At 46.7% G+C, this 26,030-nt stretch overlaps 1 protein-coding gene across 1 annotated transcript in view; it reads left to right on the forward strand.

The window, feature by feature from the left end:
• Positions 1-768: 768 nt before the first annotated feature.
• LOC138565982 (transmembrane protein 272-like) overlaps positions 769-26,030 on the forward strand; it is a 2,717,663-nt gene continuing 2,692,401 nt past the window's right edge. Inside the window, exon 1 of the mRNA XM_069643065.1 lies at positions 769-864. The gene's annotated coding sequence lies outside the window, so the exon portion shown is untranslated. The remainder of the gene's footprint in view (positions 865-26,030) is intronic.

Genomic DNA, 26,030 nt, shown 5'->3' on the forward strand with positions numbered 1-26,030 from the left:
GAGATGTTACTACACACTGGAAATCAGGTGATGCGGCACTGAATTTTACAATGTTGTTATCTGAATGAATAAATGCATAAGTGTTTCTATATTATGGTGCTGGTGGTTTTTATATAATGAACGCTTCATTATTCAGTTTAATGATGTTATTTGATCACCTGCAAGCAGGCAGAATAACTCTGCTTGCCTTGAAGAGATTACAAAATGAACTAGTTTAGCATATAGAAGCATATATGCAATAAGACCATTATGGTAGAGATGGGCGCCATATAAAAGCTTTTGAACGTAACCTAAACAAGAATGACCCCATGCAGGGGTTGCTAATGTGTATGGTTGGCTGTTTGTAGGGACTTTGAATTTGCAGAACTTCTAATATACACGAATACCAGCGTGCATGGTCTTCCAATGTGATAATCCGCTAGTATTGGCGTAGGTCCCAGACTCCATCCACGTCCATAACCAAATGAAAAAAAAAACAGTAGTTGGGCGGCGCTAGAGAGCTTGATCTTGGTGCTCTGTGAACTAGGGACTTGGGTCACTTGGCCAAACCGTTCAACACTATCATACGCTTCCTGGGCTACTGCGCTCCTCTGATCGCTCCGGTGTTTACCCGTCAGCTTTTCAACTTGTGTTCCGGGTGTGACGTTTAGCTTTGGAGGACTTCTGGCCCGAGGACTGGCCTCCTGTCTGAGGAGGTTGGTGAGCCTGGCGTGGCGTCACGTTTGGGCGGGAAGTGGCAGGGACTGAGGAAGCGCGAACTCTGGCGTGAGATCTCTGCCAGGTACGCCACGGCCCCGCCACCATCTTGGGCGCCTGCAGGACGTTGAAGTGTCTCGCGGCTGCTGACGGCTCCCATGTTTGGAGGTGAGGTGTGTGCCCGAATCCAGCGGTCGGGGGTTCTGCGGGCATGTTGCGGCCTTGTGTGTTTCGGCCTAGTGTGGGGACTTCCCCAATAGTGGTACTAGCGGTTTGAGGTGAATCCCAGGGGGTGTGCCAGTCCTGCAGCCAGAGGCGGATTTAACAGTTGCACAAGGGACACATTTCCACGCCCCACCACTGCTTTGTCTTCCCTCAAAGATAAACGGCAAGGATTGCAGAGGGCCACCCAGTGGGGTCTTTTTAACACATCTCGGCAGCAGACCATTTAAAACTGGAATGGATTAGAGATGGGAACAGGTAAACTGGCCGTGACACGTGGCACTTTTTTCTTATCATTATGTAAGTTTTTAATAAAATATGTAACTGAGTGTTGGGTGATTAGAACTTATGGAAGTGCAGAACAAACTGCAACCTGTGTTTGAAACAAAGCCCTTGTCATGCATTTTATCTCCCTTTGCCCCTTTAAGAGATTTTTGTTTAGTTTCTCATTAATTTGCATGCAGGAACTTGCAGGGATGGCTCGGTCCGTAATGGGCAAGGGGGCGTCTAACCACCGGCCTCCACGCCCATTATGGAGGAGCCATGGAGCCAGCCCAGTGAAACACTGAGTGCTCCCTCGGCTGCTTTTTCCACCTGAGGGAGCGCTCTGTGGCTGGCTGAACTGTGTTTCCCGTTGACAGTTCTGTTCCCCAACTGCGCATGCTCAATGAGCCATGCAAAGCCGGGGAGTTTTGCTTCCCCAGCCGTGCATAGCCCATTGGAAATGCTGGCTAGGGAACTGCATGTCTGTATGAGCGAGGGGGCGCTCCTGCGCCTGCGCCTACCTGCACAAACAGACACAACAGGCTGAAGCAGGGTGTTTCATACTTCAGGCTCAGGCCCCTGCACGTATGTGCAGGAATTAGGAAGCCCTTGCTTCCTGATACCTGTTGATGCAACACAGGAACTGGAACGCTGGGCGTAAATTATACAACTGGGACAGAAGTTACAATTATGTTCATTTGTTATTTAGATGCGTGTATGCGTGAGTGAGTGAATGATGATGGGTGCTTGTGTGAATGAGTCAGTGCATGCTGTGTGAATGGGTGTCTGCTACTCAGTGGAGCTGATTTTGGCAAGTTTGGAGGGGTTGGTGGGGGTTGGACAAGGATGGTATTTAAAAAATGTCTTTGTTGCACAATCCCCCTGCCCAATCGCCAAAATCAGCTCTCCTAATGAGGCGCGGGGTGGGGGGGGGCACAGGGGATTTGGATGGTATTATTTTACTAGACATCTACACTACGGGTCTAATTCACAGAAGCGTTTTGTAATGGCCTATTCCCATAAGAAAACGCTCTGTGAATTAGGCCCTAGATGTCTAGTAAAAAATACCATGCTTTCCCCGACTCTCCAGCACCACTCATACACACATAATCATATTGATTGTGTGCATCTGTGAGGCACTGTGGTGTCCAGGGAACAGGGATCATATGTTTTTGCTAGACATCTATGATAGATGTCTAGTACAAAATACCATGTCTGCTGTCTGGGCTCCCCAGCGCCTCGCATACACACATAATCACATTGCTTGTGTGCATCTTTGAGGCGTTGTGGGGCCCAGGGGACAGGGATGGTGTTTTTTACTGGACATCTATGATGCCTCCTAAAAAATACTGTGCCTGTTCCTGGGACCGCAGCGCCTCGCATACACACATTTTCAAGTTCATTGTGTGTGTGTGTGTGTTTGGTGCTGTGTGGCCCAGGGGACAGGGATGGTATCTTTTTTACTGGACATCTATGATAGATGTGTGGTAAAAAATGCCATGCCTGCCTCCTGGGATCCAGAGCGCCACGCGTGCACCACATAATCACGTTGATTGTGTGCGTCTATGAGGCGCTGTGGGGTCCTACAGACAGGCATGGTTTTTTGTACTAGACATCTATTATAGATGTGTAGTAAAAAATACCATGCCTGCCCCCTGGGCCGGCAGCATCTCACATACACAAATAATCACATTAAATGTGTGCATGTGTCAGGAGCTGGGGGTCCAGAGGGCAGGCATGTAATTTGTTTAACTAGGCAACTATGATAGATGCATGGCAGTTTTTACTGGGCATGTATGCCCAGTCAAAAAATGCAATAGTTGTCCCCTTAGATCTCAATGCCTCCCACACCACACACACACAACCCCACATTCATAATTAATGTAATTATGTGTGAGTGAGGGGCGTTGACGCACCAGGGGGCAGGCATGGCATTCTTTACTGGGCATCTTTGATAAAACAAGTATTATGAGTGTTATTATGTGGCTGGACTGCCATTTTGGTGCATGCAGTGTAGCCATTTCTTACTGTAGCATGACGTTTTGTATTGGGTACCTTTGATAAAGCAGGCATGAGAGGCCTCAAAAAATCATTAAAAATCTATTGGACCTGCAGGTCTAGTAGCTTAATTTACCTACTTGACCTAGGAGTAATGTACTCGACCAATGAGGATAACAATTTTCTTTTTGATTAGAAACCTGCTTGGTGTGTAAACAAACCTATGCAGCCATGTGAATGTGCCCTTTAAATTTAGAAGAATTTACAGAGCCATACAAGTAAAAATCAAACAAGTAGTATTATTTAATTGCTGTCTTCCGACAGAACTTGGTTTTCTTGCAGCACCTTGATGATTATGACCCAGAACTTGTTCTTAGTAATAGAAATGTCAGCATGCAGGGGTTGCTAATGTGTATGGTTGGCTGTTTGTAGGGACTCTGAATTTGCAGAACTTCTAATGTACACGAATACCAGCTTGCATGGTCTTCCAATGTGGACATATGCATGTCCTTGTGGAGTCTCAATGTGCAGGGTTAGTGCTTTATTTTGGCAATTAATTTGTAGAGCTGCCATTTTACAGGTGCAAAGGTAGATAGTTGCCAGTTTGCATGGTATTCTAATGGGCAGGCCCCCTGTTTTAGGGACTGCTAATGGACACATCCACCAGCTTATCAGAGCTGTTTGAGTTGGCAGAAAGTCAGCTACCTGCTTGTGGGGGGTTGTATTGTCGGGGCTACTAGTCAAGCAAGGGGCAATAACATACGACTGTCAGTCTGCAGCAGCAGCTAACCTCTTTGCTCCAAGTTAACCGGGGCCCTCAATGTGCAGCAATGCCTTTAGGGTCTGTTAGTTTACGGCACTAGGCCTTTTTCTCCCCTTTCAGGATTCTCAAACTTAGGTGGCTTCTCCACATGTTGTTGTAATACGCACTGTATCAGTATTTAAACATAATTTTGCACTGTGAAAACTAGGCCTTTTTCTCCCCTTTCAGGGCTCTCAACTTAGGTGGCTTCTCCACATGTTGTTGTAATACGCACTGTATCAGTATTTAAAAAATACTTTTGCACTGTGAAAACTAGGCCTTTTTCTCTCCTTTCAGGATTCTCAAACTTAGGTGGCTTCTCACAGGTTATAAAGTTGAGCATTTGTGAGCTCTTTAACCCTGAGAATCTCGCCAGTGTCTCCCCCTCTCCCTCCACCCCCTCCTCTCCCACCTACTCTATGGGGCTCTCTGTCTCTCCTATCTTCTCTGACTGCTTCTCTATTGGCTATCCTGCTCTCCTCACTAAATCTGGTAGGAAGAAGTTTAAAAAGGACGTCCTGGTCTCCAACCCAGGCCTCCCTATCGCTGACACCTACACCAGTGCCTCCTCCAAGGAAACTCTCACCGACATCCTCTTTGTCGTGCCTTCACCTGACTTATGGACCCTTCATATGGTCTCTGTGCTCTCTCCTTTCTCCTCTTCTCCCATTAATGGTGGCACTCGTTCGAACGCCCGCCTGGCCTCCTTCCAGTCCTCTAAAGGCATCATTAATGTTTACTCTATAATCGGACCGTCTTGGTCCATGGCTCTCAGTCCAACCTGCACCTCTTTGATAGACGCTTCCCGCACCTCATCCATTTTCTTCCTTCTCCTGCTGTCCCCCCACCCCTTTTCTTGGCTACCTTGCCTTCCCCCTCCCTCTCTGCCCCCTCTCAGGCTCCTTCTACACCTCCGCAGGGCGTACCTCTGATCTGTACCCCTCCCCGGAAGCCCTTCAAGGATGGCAACCTTCTCCACATTGCCACTCTTAACTCTCACTCTGCTGTCAAACATTCCTCTGATGTCTGCATCCTTCTTGAAGAACTTGACCTCGATGTCCTCGGTTTTTGGTCAGATGTAATGCACTTCGCCATGTTGAAGTAATTTTAGAACTTGTATTAGGTGACACTGCTCCATGGAGTATTTCTGTGACTTGTTAGTCAGATAGGGCCAGGAAGACAGCATGTGTGCCCGGCCTCCCCCCTCTTAGAGAATTTTGGCTGTGTCACCTCAAGCTTTTATGAATTAACCACAAAAATGCTATTAGATGTATATATACATTCTCCACATTAATATATGTTTGTATGTGGCTTGTTTTATTCTGTGAAACGTAGGACTCATGCCTATTTAATAAAATTAAAAAAAAACTTTTTTTATATTAAATGAAAACTCTAGTGCACTGTGTATTACATTCTGTGTGGTGATGTGAATAACCTACGGAGCGGGACCCAGCATGAGTTAAGACTGGGCCACTAAATTTGTATTTGTTTTTGAATGGTTCATCTGGGGGACACCCCAAAGTGTATTGACTCGGTCTCACTGAGATATGGTTCACGGCCAGCTCTGTCACCAGCTTTGACACGCTCCTACCTGACGGCTACAAGATCATCTCCGCGCCCAGGCCCAACCGCTCTGGTGAGGGTGTAGCCCTTATCTTCTCTGAGTGGATTCCTGCCTCTGTCACTCCTACGCAGACCTACTCCTCTTTTGAATGCCTCGTCTGCAGGCTCTCTCTCTCTCCCCTACCCATTCCCTTACTGTGGCTACTATCTATCGGCCACCTGGTCAGATTTCTTCCTTCCTCTCTGAGTGGGCGGACCTCTCCTCCTCACTCCTGGCCTCAACCACTCAACTCCTCCTTCTGGGAGACTTCAACATCCACCTGGATGCCTCCTGTCCCCCCTCTGGACTCTTTTGCGACCTCTGCGACTCTCTCTCCTCTCCCCTCTATCCTGACCCATTCTGCAGGGCACACTCTCGATGTTCTGATCTCCTCAGGCCTTCTCCTTTCTGTCCCCCTCTCCACTCCTCTCTCCTGGAGTGATCACTTTCTCCTATCCTCCCACCTCACCCTCCCTACCCCTCAGGCCAAGCCACCTCCATCACTGTCACCCACCTTCTCGGTCATCCGACCCATGAAGCGCGTGTCAGTTGAGGCTTTCGCCACCACCTTCTCACCCCCTAATCCCCCTTTGGCTGACTCTCACCCTGACACAGCCCTCTCCACGCTCCACTCTGCTATATCTGATACTCTTGATATCCTTGCCCCTGTCATGAGAATCTGCCTGAAGCCCAAAGCCAAGTGCAACTCCTGGTATGACTCAGAGCTCGTCACCCTAAAAGCAATTGCAGGGTGGCCGAGAGGAAGTGGCGTGCTTCATGTCCATCCTCTGACAAACTGGCCTGCCGCCTGCTGCAAAGGCAATACTGGCTCCCTGTTCTCACCAAGAAGAGAGCTCATATCCAAGCCTGCATCTCTGCGGCATCTAACTCGGCTGAACTCTTTAAAATCTGCAAGGAACTGGCCAATCCTGCCGCAGTCTCTACCTCTCCTGTCCCTTCCCAGGCCGTCTGCACGGCACTGGCCTCTCACTTCATTTCAAAAACTCAGGACATCCTGTCCTCACTCTCCTCCTATCGCCTCCCTCCCTCTATTCCCTGCTCTTCCTCTGGCCTTTCTGCAGCCACCCCCCTGCCTCCTTCTCTGCCTTTCCCCTTTTCTCTGCAGACGAGGTTTCTAGACAAGTCCGAGCTATGAAAGTCTTGTCGAAACAGGTTCACCCCTGTTCCTCCAAAACTATCAAGGACCACATCGACTCCCTGGCTCCTGCCCTGGCTGACTTCTGCAATCACTCCTTCTCCACCGGAGTCTTCTCATCCCCCCTGAAGCACTCCCTTGTGCACCCTCTTCTTAAGAAACCCTCTGTCGACCCCTCCTGCCCGGCTAACTATCGCCCAATCTCCATCATCCCCTTCCTGGGCAAGCTCCTGGAGAAACTGGCCATCTCCCAGCTTAATCTCCACACTGAATCTGTTGGTTGTCTTCATGACCATCATTCTGGCTTCAGAGCTGCCAGAAGCACGGAAACTGTGCTCCTGAACATCTGTGAAGACCTGCTCTCCAACCTTGACTCTAACACCCTGTGCGTCCTCATTTTGCTTGATCTCTCTTCTGTCTTTGACACTGTCAACCATACCATTCTGCTCAACCATCTCCGTGATACCCTGGGTATCACTGGTCACGCTCTGGCGTGGCTGACTTCTTTCCTCGCTGACCGACCCTCCCAGGTCCAACTTGGGTCCTTCTTCTCCGATATCTTTCTCTCTACCTGTGTTGTCCCCCAGGGATCTAAACTCTCTCCCTGGCTGTTCAACCAATACCTGACACTCCTTGCCCACTGCTTTGCCGCTCTCTGCCCCAATTTTCAGTGCTATGCGGATGATACCCAGCTCATTTTCAGGCTACCCTCGTCCTCCTCCTCTCCCTCCCTCATCTCTGATTGTCTGTCTCCTATCCAGGAGTGGTGTGCCACCAATGACCTCTGCCTTAATGCCAGTAAGACTGAGATTCTACTCATCGGCACACCCACTCCCTCCTTCCTTGCAGCTCTCTGGCCGGCCTCTCTTGGCCCTCTTCCTGCTCCCGCCTGCAAGGCTAAAAACCTTGGGGTCATCTTCGACTCCACACTCTCCTTCTCTCCTCACATCTCAGACGTCTCTGAGAAGTCACATTACCAGCCGCACCTCCTCAGAGGTATTCTTCTTTTCCTCTCCTTCCCCCCAGAAGCTCACTGTCTCCAGAGCCCTGGTTCTCTTTAGGCTGGACTATTGTAACAGCTTCTATGTAAATCTGCCTGCCTCTACTTTCCGCCCTCTGCAATTTATCCAGAACAGGACTGCAAGACTTGTCCTTGGCCTGAAGCCCAGGGATCGTATCTCTCCAGGACTGAAATCTCTGCACTGGCTCCCAGTGGCTGTGAGGATTAAGTTCAAAACCCTCTGCATTGTCCACAAGACCTTCTGGGGCCGAAATACCTTCAACTCTCTCTTCCTAAATATCTTCCTTCTCGACCTCTCCGCTCTTCCGGCTCCAACTCCCTCAGGGTCAGTCGCTTCTCCAAGCAACGAGTTGGTGGTCGATCTCTCTCTTCGGCAGGGGCCTCCCTCTGGAACAGCCTTACTGCCTCCCTGAAACTTGAGGAGAACCATCTCCGGTTCCGGAAGCACCTCAAAACCTTCCTCTTTGCTTCTGCCTTCACTCCCCCTCTCCCCTGTTGATTTTCTTGACAGATACTGCACTGGATACCTGGCCTCCCTTCTGATCTTGGGCCCAGGCCCGCCAGTTGCCCACCTGCACTGCCTCCCTGACAACCCCTGCACCTGGCGACTGTTTTCTGAATCCTTACAGTCCCCCTACCAGCACTTATGTTCTGCACTTACTGTACAATTGCCACCTGCTGGCCATTTTTATTTATCTTTTTTATTGTACTATCCCTTGTATTGCACTTCTCCCCTCTCCCTTCCCCCCGCACTTTTCCCTTTCCCTTCCCATGCACTTGCGCAATCTGAATGATACCTGGCCTAGTAGGATCGTTGTCTGTCTTCCTTTTGTTCCCCCTCCCTTGCCTCGTCGCGCCTTGAAACACTTGTGTATAGGCGCGTTATAAATGCCATATCATATCATGTCTCTCAGGCCACCACATATCGCAACTCTCTGAAGCAGAAGCTCCATCGCCTGACTGAATAGGTAGAGGCACGATAACACTGAAGAGCCGGAACCAGACACGCATGGAAGTTTGCATAATGTCAGCGAAAGGAGTGAGAGCCAAGAGCAAACAACCTACGATGGAGACCTTCGCAAAGGCACAGCGACCCCCACGACCGCAGCGCAAAGTGGAGCGGCGGCTTCTGTGGAAGATGCCTCAGAAGGAGAAAATCATCAGGTCCTAGCCTTCATAACAGAACTGAGCGCTAAATGGGGGACGGCTATGGCAGACCTACGGACGGCCCTGGAGAACAAAATAGACGCAGTAGGGATTGAAGTCTCCCTGCTGCGACAGGATGTCAGGGCACTGGCAGAAAGGACAAGTGGCCTGGAGAGCGCTGTTAAGACTAACGCAGAGGTCAGCACAAATAATGTGAAAGAGGTCCACATACTAAAACAACAGGTTGCTAACCTCGAAAACTGAGTGGAAGAAGCGGAATGAAGGGCAAGACAGAACAACATCTGGGTGGTCGGCCTGCCGGAGGGTGAAGAGGGCCAAGACCCCACAGACTATGTGGAGAATATGTTTCTGCAAGAGATAGGGGCAGACAAGCTCTCACAAGGTTTCACGGTTGAACGTGCACATCGGGCCCTGATGAGGAAGCCACGGTCTGGGGCCCCACCGCAAGCAATAATAGCGAAAATCCTGAACTATAAAGACAGGGAGAAGATCCTGGAGTATTTCCGTAAAGGAGGAACGATAGAAAGAGCATCCACTAACATCACGGCGTATCCTGACTATACTATGCTGGTGCAAAGACAGGTATAGCTACGTGGCGGTCAAGAGGAGATTGCATACGGACGGCTGGTATCAGGTACATGCTCTTGTACCCCCCGAAGCTAAAGGTTTTGCACAAAGGTAGAGCGCTCTTTTTTGAAACCCCAGAGGAAGCAGCGAAGTGGCTGGATACGCAGGGCTGCCCAGAGCAAGACGAGGAGCAGGATCGCCAGGAGCACGATAAGTGAGGAGATTGTATCAGGAACACTGAGGGGATAAGTGGGAGGGGAGTCTTGGCACAAGGTATTGGAACATTTGAACTATATTGTGTAGTTTACGGACCTTATATCCCTGTTGGACTGGAATATAGCGAATAAAATGCGCCAGTGAATTGGGTAGCACGAGGCATAGTAAATTTAGAATAAACAGGAGCGACAGGACGGAGGCAACCTACCCCCAAGAATAAGTAGTAAAGCGGCCATTAGGGCGACTTTACCCCGCTGAGCCGCAAGTACAGGCTTTTGCCAGAAAGGGATAAATGCGGGGGTGCCTGAGATCCAGGGATGGAGCTGGGCAACAGTTGGGGAGGGTGTTGTTGGGGAAAGGCAGGGAGGCAGGAGGGAAGGAGGAGGGAGGGTTTGTTGTGTTTATAGTTTGGAGAAGTTCAAGCTGAGGTACGAGCCTACATAGACGAGTTAAGCGACTGGAGTTGGATTGCATAGGCGGGGGACGAAGGGGGACTCAGACATGCCATGGGGGATCTTAAAATAATCACTTGGAATGTCAGGGGACTCAATAGTTACCTGAAGAGAAACAAGGTTATGCTATACTTGCGGAGACAGAAGGTAGATATTGCCCTATTACAAGACACGGACTTAACGCAAGATAAAATGGAGATGATTAGGAGGAAATGGAAGGGAACTGTGGTGGGTTCGCCATATTCGGCTTACGTTAGGGGTGTGATCATCTGGGTGGCACCACACGTCCCGTTTCAGCTGTTACAGACGCTGGTCGAGACGGATGGGAGGATGGTTGTGGTGAGGGGATTGGTGGAAAACAGGGAAATAAGTGTGGTGAACACGTATGCCCGAACCAAAACACAGCGGCATATTTTAAAACCCTGTGTAACAATCTTAGCATGTGTGTGGGGAGTGCAGTGATTTGGGGAGGGGACTTTAACTGTGTATTAAACCCTAGGGTAGACAGATCAGATGGAAAAATGGATAGGCCTGCCCCGCCAGCTAAAGCATTACAGACACTGCTGCAAGACTTTGCATTGGAAGATGTATGGAGGGCGCACCATCCTCACGAGAGGCAATACTTGCATTATTCCGCCCCGCAGCAATTGCACACAAGGCTGGATTATGTCTTTGTCACTCCAGAGATACTGACAGAGATCACTCAAGTTGAATATAAAGCTAGGGTCCTCTCGGACCATTCGCCCCTGATCCTTAGATGGCAATGTTGTCCCCCAAGAGCAAGAATCCCGACGTGGCGCCTCAAGGCAGAAGCGCTCAGAGACCCACTTTTTAGGGAGGACATGAGGGAAGAGATTGCTAGCTATTTTGAGACGAATACGGGCAGTGTGGATTCGGCGGGCACATTGTGGGAGGCTTTCAAAGTTGTGCTGAGAGGAGTGGCTATAGCAAAATCTAAGGGATTGCAGAGTGGGATCCTGGCGGACCTGCGGGAGACAGAGGGAGAATTGGAAAGGGCACTTAAGGGGGAAGACAATACCAACCAGGACGCTGATCTGATACTAAGACTGCAGCAAAAGTGGGAGAGATTGTGTAACCTCAACTATAAAAAGTACATAGAGAGACAACATGCGGGAGGAGATAAACCAGGAAGGATCTTGGCATGGTAATATAAAAGTGAAACCCCTAGACTCCCGATCAGAGCAATAACAAGGGAAGACGGAAGGGTGGTAGATACCCAAGAGGGAGTTAATCAGGAGTTTGCAAACTATTATGGGATGTTATATGGGGACGATGGAGAGGATAATCGTGCAATGATAGTAGAAACCCCGGAGGACATAGGATTGCCACAGATGCACCAATTACCTTAGAGGAGTTAGAAGAGGTGGTAAAACAGTTGCCAACTAGTAAGACCCCGGGGGCTGATGGACTCCCAAGTGAATTTTACAAAGCATTTAAGGATGAGGTGCTCCCCCCGTTGCTAGATATGTTGAATGAGGCGTATGAGCTAGGCAGACTGCCAGAGTCACTCAGAGAAGCGATTATAATACCACTTCCCAAACCTAATAAACCAGGCCATAGCTGCAGTTCTTATAGACCCCTGTCGATGTTAAATCAAGATAGTAAAATTCTGACTGCCGCTTTGGCAAGCAGGCTAAGAAGAGTCATAGGCTAAATAATACATCCGGACCAGACGGGCTATGTCCCCAACAGAAACATATCCAATAATCTTAGAAGGCTCCACAGAGTCATTGAATATGGAAAAGAAAGCGAGGACGAACTGGCAATTGTGTCGCTGGACGCAATAAAGGCTTTCGACTCGGTCAAATGGCCATGGTTGTTGGCGTCCATGGCTGGCTATGGGATGGGTCCAGGATACCCACAGTGGGCTAAAATTATACAGTGAACCACTAGCCAAAGTTAAAACAGGGTCGGTGATATCAGAGACGTGGAAACTCCAAAGGGGAACCAGACAAGGCTGTCCATGGTCCCCCATGCTTTATATATTAGCCCTCGAACCCCTAGCAATCTATTTAAGGCAACAATATGACACGATAGGCATCCCTGCGGGAGGCAAACGACACCTGATATCCCTATATGCAGATGACATACTATTGTATTTGCGGCACCCAAAGGAAAACCGCCAATATATTTTGGAGGTGATGGGAAGGTATGCGGAAATGTCTGGTATAGCGGTGAACCCTCGGAAGTCTAGCATGTTCCCATTAGGTGTATATAAAGGGATCCCCCCAAAACAACTACCGGTGTTGCAGGTACCACGGGCGGCTAGTACATTTCGCTATCTTGGAATAGATATATACCACACGGTTGAAGAAGAACACAAGCGCAATACAGAGGTAGCCATTAAGAAAATTGAGAATTGCATGCGGTTCTGGGTAAGACTGCCTTTAGAAATGATGGGACGTGGTGCAATATTAAAGATGGTGGTTTTGCCTAGGCTCCTGCATTATTTCGGGAACATCCCATATTTGATACCAAAGAAGTTTTTCAGTGGACTGGACAGCATGTGCAGGGACCTTCTGTGGCACGGTACACGAAACAGAGTAGCCCTCTGGAAGCTACAGAATTTTTACGAGAAGGGGGGTAGGAAATTGCCTAATTGTGAAGTCTGTTACGTTGCAAGTGAGCTGCAATATGTGGCTAAATGGCTCTCGGAGGAGGTAATCCCCGAAACCAGGTTGTTCATACGGGACTGTGCCCCATTTTATTTAAAGGAAACTATGTGGTTAATCCTAGCAGAAATGAATGGGCGCCCAAAGATGTTGGTACTCGGGTGGAAGATGTGGCGCAGGGCTTGTCAATTGATGGAGAACCCATACCTGTGCTCCCCTCAGGTATCACTGGTTGCACCGACGGGCGGAGAAGAGCAGTTAAGGAAGTTAATCAGAAACCACTGGGAGCCAGCTGGAATAGCGACAATGGGAGATATTTGGCAAGATGGAACTATAACAGACTTTGAGGAGCTGGGGGCAGAAACTGGGCTACACAGAGGCCAATATATCACGTATCATAGACTTGTGCGAAAGATCAAGAGAACGTGGCCCAAACTGGTACTGGAAGAAGAACCAGACGCTACTATAGACATAATATGTGATATAGCGGAAGGGTGGCACGAGACGTCTAGAATATATGAGATGATGATGTCTAAAATGGGAAAGGAGGTGGCGCAGCTAAGACTAGAATGGGAAAGGGAAGTAGGAGCCCCGATGGAGGATGGGATGTGGGAACGAGTTCAACGGTATCACAAGACTTAAACAGATTCAACTATATATTATGGATAGGGCGTATCTGACACCCCAGAGGATAGCCAAGTTCAAAAATGCAGGACGGCAAGCATGCCCTAAATGTGATGAGGAGAACACGGGCATGGTGCATATGTTTTGGTCATGCCCGATTATTGAGAGCTTCTGGGGGGAGGTTGCATGTAAACTTGCAGGAAAGGGTATCAAGATTGTGGTGGATACATTGTGGGCCTGCCTGTTAGGGGGCTTCCCTAGGCCACGTAAACCTGGGCATGTAAGCAAACTGAAAGATCTGGCATATGCGCTAGCGAAAAGGAGAATTGCTATGGGATGGAAGACATGCCACAAACCACGATTAGATGTATGGTGGAAAGATTTACAGAAATGGGCGGAGGCGGAAACCATGGTATGGCAAGAGTCTAACCGTGTTGGGGGGGAGGAGGAAGCTGAGACCTTGATGGCCTGGAAACTGCTGATAGCAGAACTATTTGGGTCAATACAAGACCCGTCGGAACCCTCGGAAAGGAATACTCCGTCACAAGATGCAAGAATAGAACATCAGTAGAAATAGGCTCGTAACGGGGGGTGGAACATGGGAAGCAGTGAACACGATTGAAGAATGTATAATTGAAATGTTACTGTATACACTGCAAGTTTGGTTTGTGCTGTGTGTTTATTAAATATTCAATAAAACTGTTTAAAAAAGAAAAAAAAAGAAACAGGCAGTGCACAGACATTCAGTGGCCCCCTAAATACCTGTCTTCTCCTACTCTCAACTCCTCTCCCTCACATGAAAACAGTCACAAGGCAAAAAGATCAATAGTGCTCAGCTGGCTTTGATCCATTGTTTCACAAAATGACTCTTGCCAGGCAGGTCTGGTCCCCACGGAGCTGAAAGCGGCTAGGGTCTTTCCCCTCCTTAAGAAGCCCACACTTGATCCTACGGTTCCCGCCAATTTCCATCCAATCTCTTTACTTCCTTTTTTGTCCAAACTTTTGGAATCTCTCATCACTCCTCTCTTGTCTTCTTTTCTTGGAATCCTCTAAAATCTTCAATCTTGCGTAGGCTGGTTTTAGACCTGGGAGAGACACGGAAAGTGTGCTGGTGTCTGTCCAAGACGATATGTCCAGATTTGTTGACGCAGGCGGAGTAGGTGCTTTGATTTTGTTAGACTATTCAGCCGCGTTTGACACGGTTGATCATCATATTCTGCTCTCACGTCTGGCCCAGATCGGGATATCTGGTCAAGTCCTTGCCTGGTTTACTTCTTTTCTTTCAGATCGCTTCCAAACCCTGGCTATGCCCCCCTTTCTCTCTTCCTCTTGTCCCCTCACTTGCGGTGTCCCACAGGGATCTTCACTTTCCCCAATTTTGTTTAATATTTACATCTGGGCACTGGTCTGCCTCATCCACTCTTATGGCCTCAATTGCTATTCTTATGCCGACGATATACAGATCCTGATCCATTTAGATCAGGATCAGGCTGAGGTATTGTCGTGCCTTCACAACTGCCTGAGAGCTGTAGGGGACTGGATGGACCAGAAATGGCTTAAACTCAATGGTGACAAAACTGAGGTTCTGGTGGTGGGCTGTCCCCACAACTCTTCACTATGGACCTCAGCTTTTTGGCCCGCCTCTCTAGGTCCTCTTCCTAGCCCCATTAGTAAAGGGAGAAACCTGGGTGTTATTCTCTCGGAGACCCTCTCTATGTCCAACCAAGTGACAGCTGTGTGCCAAGCTGCCCACCATCAGATTAGGCTCCTTAAGAGGGCTCTTCCCTTCATACCAGAAGCCTTCCATCCCCCGGTGGTGGCGGCATTGGCACTTTGACGTCTCGTTTATTGTAATTCTCTGTACCTTTCACAGCCAATTGGCCTAATACAGCGGCTTCAGCGTATGCAAAACCTGGCGGTGAGATTAGCCACCGGCATCCCTTATGTTGCCCACATCTCTCCAGTTCTCTGCCGACTCCATTGGCTCCCGGTGGGCCAGCGGGTCCTCTTTAAATCTCTGTGCATTGTGCACCGTGCGGTTCATGGTCAAGGAGCTGAGTTTTTGCAATCAAAATTCACTCGCTATCCCCCTACCCGGGTCCTGCGCTCCGCTACTACTAATCTTCTAATGGTCCCGGGCTACAATCGTGAAAAGGTCAGCAGTAGAGCTTTCTTGATCGCTGCGCCTAGACTCTGGAACACCCTCCCGTCGGCACTAAGAAATGCTTCCAATCATCTTGGTTTTAGAAGAGCGTTAAAGACCTTTTTGTTCTAGCGCCTTCGTGCCTAGCCTTCCCCTGTTTGGTTCAACGCTCCCTCTCAGTGCCATGATGCCTTTGGGCGACCGTGCGCTTTATAAGTTCAAGTAACGTAACATAACATGCATTTTACTCATTCAGGGTAGAAATCATTCTGTTTACCAGGGGATTCTTTTTTCGAATCCCACCCACAAGTCACTTTGCAAATAAAGATTTGGGGTCTACCTAATCTGATTTTGCAACTGTCATCATTCGGAATTGTCTTCTTCATGTCGATCCAGTCTGTCTGCTGCCATCTAGTGGGCATTTCAAAAAGTGAAACAACAATGATGCTCAGGGAACAATCGCCAACAAGGTCGAGCAGGTTGTAAATACTAGACGCCCCTCCTAAAAATAGCTCGACTATGTGAGTGAGCGAGTGAATTTAGCGAGCCCTGCATGATAGGGTTTATATAGCTAGACTGGCATTTTAATACAGCCAGTCTAGCCATTTTTTATTGTGGTATGACATCTTGTATTGGGCATCTTTGATAAAGCAAACAGGTGTTATCACGTGGCTGGACTAGCATTTTGGTGCAGCCAGTCTATCCATTTCGTACTGTGGTATGACATATGACATTTTGTATTGGGCATCTTTGATAAAGCACGCATGATAAGTTATTATGTAGCCATTTTTGGTGCAGCCAGTATGGATATATTTTCACACTGCAGCATGCATTTTGGTAAAGTCAACAGGAGTATGTTGTGGGGGTATTGGCATATGCTTGCAGAACCAGTGTGGATATATTTTCTGATAGTATCATTACTGGCATTATGCAGAAAGCAAACATGAGTATGTTCTCATATGGGAATGCTGACATAAATTGGTGAAGCCAGTATGGAAATGTATGGGCACAGCCAGTGTGAACATGTTTTTATGCTTGCACATATTGTGGGCAAAGGCATCATGAAAATATGTTGGAGAAATGCTCTGGTGCACTTTGGTGACTTGCATCTATTTTTTTTTCAAGAGTTACCCTACAAAACCAATTGCAAATTGTTTGCCCTTTTACCCAATTTTCCAAATAAGAGTGCTGTAAAATGCACCAATTTAACCCATTATTTAAAAAGAAAATTCTCTGGGGCTGGGTGCCCCGAAACCCCTGTAATTGGTTTGGGCTCCCTTGCTGCTGTCGATCGCTAAGACATTTGGGGGAAATATGTATGCCCCTCCACTCAAAAAACTCACCAGCTGCCTCTGGGAACTTGTATGCTTCCATTCAGGATGGGGATACTAAAGCTACAATTGTAGGGCATAATTGTCAAAGTTATGTAGAGTGGAAAAAGTAGAGGTAAAAGTATTTACCGTCACTTTTTATGTGCCGCTGAATTTTGTATGTTTTGACTGGAGAAGTTGGAGACTAGAGCAGACTTAACACTTTAACCTGCGCTTCCAGTTTCCCCAAGCAAATCTGCTTGGTTTCTCAACTGCATGTATTTTTACGCGAGCAGAAAACCAATGGATTTCTATGGAATCCCCTTAACCTTTTTATACCTGTAAAAGCTGTCAGATTCCAAAGATTCTAAGTTTGCCTGTGTTTTACTATTTACTCTGCCAATACATGGTGTAAACAATTCAATTTGCATTGCGGGCGTTTTTGTAAAAAATCACGAATAGGAGTAGTCCCCTGCATGCAATTTAGGATTCAAGACAAAATGACCCCCTTACTCATTTTGATCAACACGTTTCTACAATGATGTATATCTACATTTTCAGGTTGATTTATCACGTGAATTGTGCACTTTTAAAACCCAAACTTCATAACATATTTGTACCAATATGATCTAGGAGCAGATATGGTCAAGTACCCACATTTCAGACAAATTACACATTCTGGCTTCACACTTAATTAAAGTGTGTGATCCTGGTCAAATCATTTAATCTCACTGTGCCTTAAATGCCAAAATGAGATACCTGTAGAAGTCATTTAGTTCTCAGCATACAACATTTCAACCAAAGAAGTCTCACTCATGGTTTAATAGACTCCATATAAAACAGTGACTCATCATATTCACCATACGAAGTAGCCAATGTTGTTTCAAAATGTGTATGTTGCCCTGAGGATATTGGTTACATTGCCAATTGCTGTTGGCCCCTGGTTCTCTCTCCTGTTTGCTAGCACTCCTTTGCATCCTAAACTCAACTCAATTAATGAAAATATATTGCAAAAATGCCACAAAAATCTAATTAATCTATTGTGTACTTCAAAATGTCATTTTGTAGGCCAAAAATGTCATATTCCATGCTTTAGTATTTTGGAGTGGGGGGATGTGTCTTTCACAACAAGATGGCTGGATCCCAAGCATCTGATCTGTAGCCTGTTGGGAATAGCCACAGTACTCAGACAGGCATTATTGGAGTTCAGTGAATCTGAGATGGATTAAGGGATGTGACCCATTGCTCAGCCCTTGCAGAAGAGAGAAGGCATAATCCTCGATTCTCCCTAGTCAGGCCAAAAAGACATGATGGGGCAGTTGTGGGTGGTGGCAAAAAGAAACGGTGGTAAGGGGAAGCTAATAGAAGGTAGCTCGATGTGAAGGGGGAGTGGATGCAATAGAAAGATGAGAGCAGATCGGAACAGATGATTTGTAGATTGATGTTGCCACACTATTTTTCTTGCTTCTCCTTTACTGTGGGTGTGTACTGTTTTTTTAAAAATATCTCAGTATTGCCTGTATATTTCATAAAAGACACATAACTTGTGTTAATAGGACATGATTAATTGGGATTCACCTCTCAGGCTCTTCTTCCGGTGTCTACAGTTTATAGTTTTATTTTCATGATGTGGTAATAGTTTTCCTTATGAAGAAGGGGGGCAGATGGAAGTGACAAGAGTAGTGAATGGAAAGTGAGGGGCAAGGGGGACTGATGGAAGTTGAAGAGAGAAGTGAATAGAACGTCAATTTAGTGGGGGCCTTATGGAAGGAAACAAATCAGCGGATGGATGAGGAGATCAGAAGGTTTTGGAAGGGGTAATGGAGAGCATGTGCTTTTAGAAAGGATGAGCAGATGGAAGGGGAGATCAGATTTCCACCTTGATCAAATAGAGTGATCCTGGTAAAATCACATTTTGAGGAAAACCTGATGAGGTGCCCAGACTCTGTCCCAGACTCTGTCCAGCTAAAGTAATATCCATAAACGCACAACTCCAGTAGTACAAATGACCACTTAAAAAACATGGAACATTTGTCGCACTTGTGACAACCATGAACTCCTCCCACCACAATCTCTGCCTCCATTGCACGCCTATACACGGCCATTGTCAGTCTTGTCCACGGGGCACCCTGCCTCTGCCTCTGGCTACAGTCGGGAGAGACCCCTTTTTCATCTGCCCCTGCTTTTGTTGTTCTCTGACCGAGCTGCAAAGTGGATCCTTCGTCATCCAGGCCCGCCATTGAGTACGTTCTACTCAATGTCATTGGTTGGTGATATTTGACTCTTGGCTAGTAGGAAAGAAATGGTCTGGTGTGTGAATTTATAGAATTGAGGTGTCAAGTGACTTATTAATGGCTGATTAGTAGCTTGCAACTTGAAGTTTTGCCCCCCTGGCCTCTGTTTCCTGGAGTTAATAATAATTTGAATGATATACCATTCTTCCTGAATTTCGTAGGTACTCGGGTGGCTGTGGAAGGCACATGCAGCAGCAATCTACCATTATGCACACATCAACCATTGTTGGCCTCCGTTGCGCTGTTGATGGCCAGTCATTCATTCCTGTACGCCTACGCTTTGTCTCCTGTCTTTGCTTGTGGGGGCTTTAGGTAGAGTGTGGGCCAGCTCCTGAATTTCATCAAGGTCACTAACGGTTGCCCATTGGAGCAGCAAGAAGGCCCTTTATAACAAAAAATGATGGAGGAGAACCTTCAAGCCACCACTGTCCACTCAACCCTGCACACTTCCTTCTAAGACCTCATTGTCAAATGCAGACTAAACCAGAATTTGTCTAAGAAGAGTCTTTTAACTTTTCGCCTCAGTAGTATAGCTGCACCTTCTGGAGGATTGACTCTTTAGTTCACAACAGAAACACCTCCAAATTTAGGAGCCCTTGATTTCGGAATTGACTGCCCAACTGGCTCTGCACCGCTTTACTAACAGAAGGTCTAACTAGAGGCTTAAAGAACCTATTGGTTTCAAGAACCTATTCAAACAGGACGGCCACTCCGCAGATGTAATTGTTTAGTCCAACCACCTCCCGAGTAACAATAAGACTGCTGTGCCCCACAATTACCAACAACATAAAGACAATAACAAACATCACCACAAGGACAACAGGCTTACTAACACGATTTCTCACGAGAACTTCGCTAGTACCTTGACTGAACCAAAACTACCACCTGACTATGTCAACTCACCAGTCACATAAATTAGTGGAAGGAAGAACTGGAAAGAACATACTTTACCCTACTGTAGCAACAAACTGTAAACCCCGGAAAAAGCATTAAACAAATAGTTCAACAGGAACCTGGCACTGATAAAAACGCTACGAAAGAGGCTATATAAAAAATTATGCCAATCTATCCTAGCTTATTTACTTGTAGAGTGCAAGGCTCATACTTGAGTCTAACAGCAAGCCATTTGACTTCGAAATAAATTGTTTTCGATGCTTCATGGAGGGACCAAATAAACATACATAAGTGTTAAAACTGCATCAAGATAACCAACCCCGAACCGATTTACTACAATGCACCAGCACCAAAAGTCCATTGTGATGTCACAAACCTAATGAACTTGCAGCAATTTTCATTCGGCTTTTTGTGGACAAAATTATCGACAAAATTGTCTCTGCATACCTCCTTAATTACAGCAAAGACAAGGGCCCTCATTACGACCTTTGACCAGGCATTACTTCCTGGGTCCCGCGAGGGGACCTCGTAATGAGGCGGTACGGGGTAAACGGCGCCGGCTACTTTTACGGCACTGTTAACCCCGTACCGCCAGGGTCGTAATGAGGCCCAAGATATTTCTTCACAACCAGCATACGGGTGGCATATCCCACAGAGGGCATGAAATCTACCCTTATGGACATCAGGGAAGACTTTCTACACTATACAGTGTTTATATCGAAAATTCTATACCGAATCACTCATATATCTAAACATATACCTTGAAAACCCTTATATCAAATATATTTACTTTTAATTTACTTTACTTTATATTATGTGCAAGGCGCGACCAGGTGGCAGTGTAAACAGCTGCTCTATTTAAATAGATGTGTTTTGAGTTTGTTTTTAAAAGTCTTGGGAGGATAGCTCAAGGGTAAATGCTCACCTTGGAAGCAAGACGACGTGGAGCAACACAGGTTCGATCCCCGGGTCCGTGCTTAGAAACCTCTGGGCATTAAGCGCGTTATAAATTACCAATCATATCATATCAAGTCTCCAATGTGGGACAGTTTCTTAGGGCCACGGGAGGGCATTCTATTTAGATGGGGCTGCAGCCCAAAAAGCACCCTTTTTCACTAATTCCGAAGAGGCTTTTGGTATGTGCAGGTTTTTGTCATAATTTGACCGCAGAGTGCATGCAACATGTTTTATCTTGAGTCTTTTGGCAATATATGCCAGGAAGCAACCTATGAGCGATTTATAGGTAATGACCAGTAATCTGAAATGCATTCTCTCTGAGATCCGCAGCCAATGTAGTTTTCTTCTTAGGAAAAGAGAAGGGAGGTCGGTTCTAGAGTTTGAACACTCCTGTGCTGAGCTCCTATGTATAGTTTTGATGAGTTCAAATTTTTCTCTTGCAGGGTCACAGGTTGGAAGAGGTAAACCCAATGGGCCTCATTACGACCCAGGCGGTAGAGTGATAACAGCGCCGGTAGAGCTGCCGGCGCCGTTATCACTCTACCGCCTCATTACGAGGCCTGCATGCGGTTGCCGCTAAGGACGTCTGGTCAGACCAGGCGTCCTTAGCGGGACCCGCTAGCAGACCAGGATGCTAACACCAGGCCCATCATTAACAGGCCCGTTGTTAGCATCCTCTCCATTCCCATTGAGCCCTATAGGGGCTCAAATGGGAATGGGGATGTACCGGGTCCGGGTTACGAGAATGGGAATTACCGGGCCCGCTAAAGTTGGCATCGCCTGGTAATTACCTATTTTTGGGACCCGGTACCCCGTTTGGGGGTAGTCATGCTGCTAAAAGCGGCATGGCTATCTTCAAACTCGTAATGAGGCCCAATACCTCTTATTGAAAGTTTGCAAAAAAGTCCTGGTCCTCACGTGTGTTGCTGTGTTTTTTAGGGTGTGGTTTTAATGGTCATAGTGTAGACACATGTGCCTCATTATTAGTCAGCCGGTCCATAAACAATGGTGGCAGTAAATCCGCCGACCCCGTTGTTTCCAAACCGGCTGATTCCGAGTTCTGCAGGCGGGAGGTTTTTCCGGCACGGCTACCGCTGGACTGGTAATGAGGCCGGTTGTCTGTAGAAGGTGGTCAGCCGACACGTGTTTCAACCCCAGAGGGTCTTTCTCAAGGCAGGTTTGGTTTGGTCTATGGGTACAATTGTCCCGTGTGGTCTCGGGAGCCTGTGGCAGGTTTGTCTCGCAGGGTGCAGTAAATTGCCCTTCAAGCTTTTTCTTGTGATTACGGAATAGAGTAGCCATGCCTGTAATACAGGCAGGCTACCTCCAAACTTGCGAAAAAATCTGGCACCCGTGAATGGGCAATTACCGGGTCATGCTGAGTTTGGCAGACCCGGTAATTGCCCATTCGCAGATGCCGGTAATAGGGGACTTCCCATCCCCATTCGGCCCCATAGGGCTGAATGGGAATGGGGAGGATGGTAGCCCCGGTACCATCCAGCTACCATCATGTTCTGCTTGTGGGTGCCGGTACGGCCACCAGGTCAGACCTGTGAGCAGAACTCGTAGTATGGCGGTACGGTAGCAACGGTGCCGGTAGCGATACCGGCGCCGTTGTTGCCTTACCACCATACTTGTAATGAGGCCCAATGTATCTACCAATAAAACCACACTCTAAAAAACACAGCAACACGCGTGAGATCCTTTTCTAAAAGGGTCAAATTTGTCTACTATTATTGCCAACCAGGACTTTTTTGCTAGTTTTCTTCTTATCTCTGACACATGTGCAAACTTCTGTATGCCCATAATTGCTCTAATGGTGCTATTCTGCACCCACTTTGACTTTTATTAGCTCAGTCTTTCCCACTCCAGTGAGGAGGGAGCTGCAATAGTCAATTTTAGCAGAGATGATAGCTCTGGCGATAGTTTCACATCCCTTTCGGGATAGGAATGGACGGATGTGTGCAAGCAGCCTCATATGGTAGGCTGATGCTGACACCAAGCCATTGACATGATCAGACATACACAGTGTCTCATCGAATGCTACACCTAACATATTTATTTTATCCTTTGTCTGAATATCATAATCCGCAATGTGGAAGGATGTATACTCTGTCGTGAGCTTAGCTAGTCTGGGGCTGGATCCAATTAACATAAGATCTGTCTTACCATGGCTCAGTGCCATGCCATTCCTATCCATCCAGTCTTGAATAAGATCGTATATATCAGAGACTACCTTGGCCTCCTTTTCATAGTAGCCAGTAAGTGGTATGAGACACTGCGAATCATCAGCATAATTCGAGAAACAGATCTCGTTTTCCTCTAATAGATGAAAGACAGGGGCTGTAAAAAGATTATGCAAGGCTGGGGAGAGTGCAGCTCCTTAAGGGAACCCCATAGCTGACTTAAACAGCTTCTGCTTGTTTGCTACAACTACGCATGGTCCTCAACCCAGGAAGGACTGCATCCAGTCCTTTGCTAATAAACTAAAATAGGCTAATTTCTGTAGTCTGTCCAGGAGGAGTGGATGGTCAAGTAAATCGAACGCAGACGATATATCCAGGGACATCAACAACATTGTTGAGCCCTCATTGATGTTGGTCATCATGTTCGATTTTAGTTCTAGCAGGTTTGTTTCCCTGCTGAAGCCTGGCCGAAAGCCTGATTGTACTTCAATCAAGATTGGATGATCTTTCATGTGCCGTAAAAGTTGATCATATGCGACTCTGTCCATGAGTCCATGATCTTTAGAATGAAGGGTGAGTTGGAAATGGTAATTGGTTGCATTTTTGGGGTCCAAGTTAGCTTTCTTCAACAATGGAGTGACCCAAGAACCCTTCACTCTCGAGGAGACCCTCCCCTCCTTGAATGAAGCATTAACAATCCTCGTTATAGAACTAATGAGGAGCTACGAACATCCTTTAATGGCCGTGGCTGGAAACTGGTCTCCTTTGCAGACAGAGGGCTTAAGTTTGGCCAGAGTGATACACAGTTCATCTTCTGATATACTTCTGAAGTCAAACTTAGGTATGACGGCAGGGTGGCAGATAGTTGTTCTTGGACCGCCTTATGAGGGCCTGTGGATCGTGAGTTTGAGGCTTGATCAATATCATTTTTGATTTTTGTATTTTTAGCAATCATCGCTTGTTGTATTTGATTGCACCACTCCTGATCTTTTACAGTGGGTTCCTGATAATTAATATCAGGCTTTTCCAATTCCCTAAGAATTGCGAATATTTCCTTAGATTCATGTTACAGTTTCAATACGTACTTCATATGAGTGCTTTTTGGCTTTTATAACTGCCATTTTGAATCTATTAGCCGCTCCCAAATAGGTAAGTCTCTCCTCTTCCTTCTTTGTTGTTTTCCATTGGTAGAATGTGCTCCTCTTTTCTACTCTTAATTTTTTTAACTCCTCAGAGAACCAGATTTTTTTGACATGATTACTGACTTTCCTATTTTTTATAGGGGTTATTTCATCAATGGCTTTGGCTAAGGTATTCAGGAGGGAATCAGTCAAACCCTCCACCTTCTCAGGAGGTAATATGTCTTGCTGATCTAAAGGTGCAATCCAATCCCTCAAGGAATCTTGACTCACCCTCTTCAGATTTCTTGACTTAGCCCACTTTTGTTTGGGCAAGGTTGATTTTTTTCCGGGATATGCAATCAAACTCAAATTCTATAAAAGTGTGGTCCGACCAAGGGCACAATGAAATATCGGGGATGCCAATCTTTAGATTAGCTGAAAAGAACCAATCCAGTATGTGACCCCTGGTGTGTGTGGGTTTGTGTGTATGGTGCAAGAAGCCAATGTTTTTTTAAAATAAATCTATCTAACTCCTTAGCTACTCGATCTTTGGGATATTTCATCCAAAGATTAAAATCACCCATAATTAGCCATTTTGCCTTTTCTTTAAGTTGGGACAAGACAAGACTTTCAGTTACGTTATAAAGTCTGGCATGCTGTTGGGGGGACGATAGATCAGTAATACATTCACTGTCTTAGATGCGTATGTTCTAATTTTAGAGTGGGGTAAAGGCTTCATTTATTTGGGGAAACGGTCAGGGTGGGTTTTTGGGGGTCAGAAACGGGCATTTGCCCCCGCCAAAATAAAATAAAATTCAATATTAAGGTTTTCAAGGTATATGTTTCAATATATGGGCATTCGGTATACAATATACCAGTATAAAGACATGTAACCCACTTCCTGGACAAAAGACAAAAAACATCTGTGCTTCTCCCATTGGAATTTCATCATCATTTCAACCCTTTTACTCAGCCACCTCCATGCTACTTGGGCCTGATAGGACTGCTCTTAATTGGATGGCTACTTTCCATATGTCCAGAGCAGTTCAGACTAAATCATGTGACTTTCTGACCCCCATACATACTTTTGCAAACTACTTCAGGTTCCGGACTTTATCTATATCTATTGAATGCCTTTTTAAGTCCTAGGTCATCCACTACAGTAACATTCTGTTTTCCAACTTTATGCTGGCAACACAAATATTGTTCACTTAAAGGGGAAGTTCTCCCGGAATGTTGTTGTCCCAATGGATAGGGTATGTATTTTTTAGCATATATAAATTGATCCTAAAAGAATGTTCCAATGCATCTTACCTTATATTTTGTCACATTTACACATGCGAAACACACGTGTTGGAAACCGCCATCTTGTGCTAATGTTATCTGTTGATCCTTCGCCCTAAGTTCAAGTGCACCCGTGGGAGAAAATCATAAGACCAGTCCCTCAAGCTGACATCATTAGAAGCTTACGCCCCTTGTCACGAGGCCAGTGCACGCCCCGTCTCCCATCCGTAAACCAACTGATGCCGATCCTGGTAAGCTTCACGGGCAGCAGGGTGGAGCCCATCCAGACTTAAAGCCGAAAACAATCAGTGTTTCATCTCAGCACCCTGAATCCCACTAATCATTTGCCTGCCACCCGTGAAGCTATGCAAGATCGGCCTTGGTTGGTTTGTGGATGTGAGAGCACCCGGAAAATTCCAA

The sequence above is a fragment of the Ambystoma mexicanum genome, chromosome 2p (assembly GCF_040938575.1).
Source record: "Ambystoma mexicanum isolate Mex_15411 chromosome 2p, UKY_AmexF1_1, whole genome shotgun sequence".
NCBI classification, from domain to species: Eukaryota; Metazoa; Chordata; class Amphibia; order Caudata; family Ambystomatidae; genus Ambystoma; species Ambystoma mexicanum.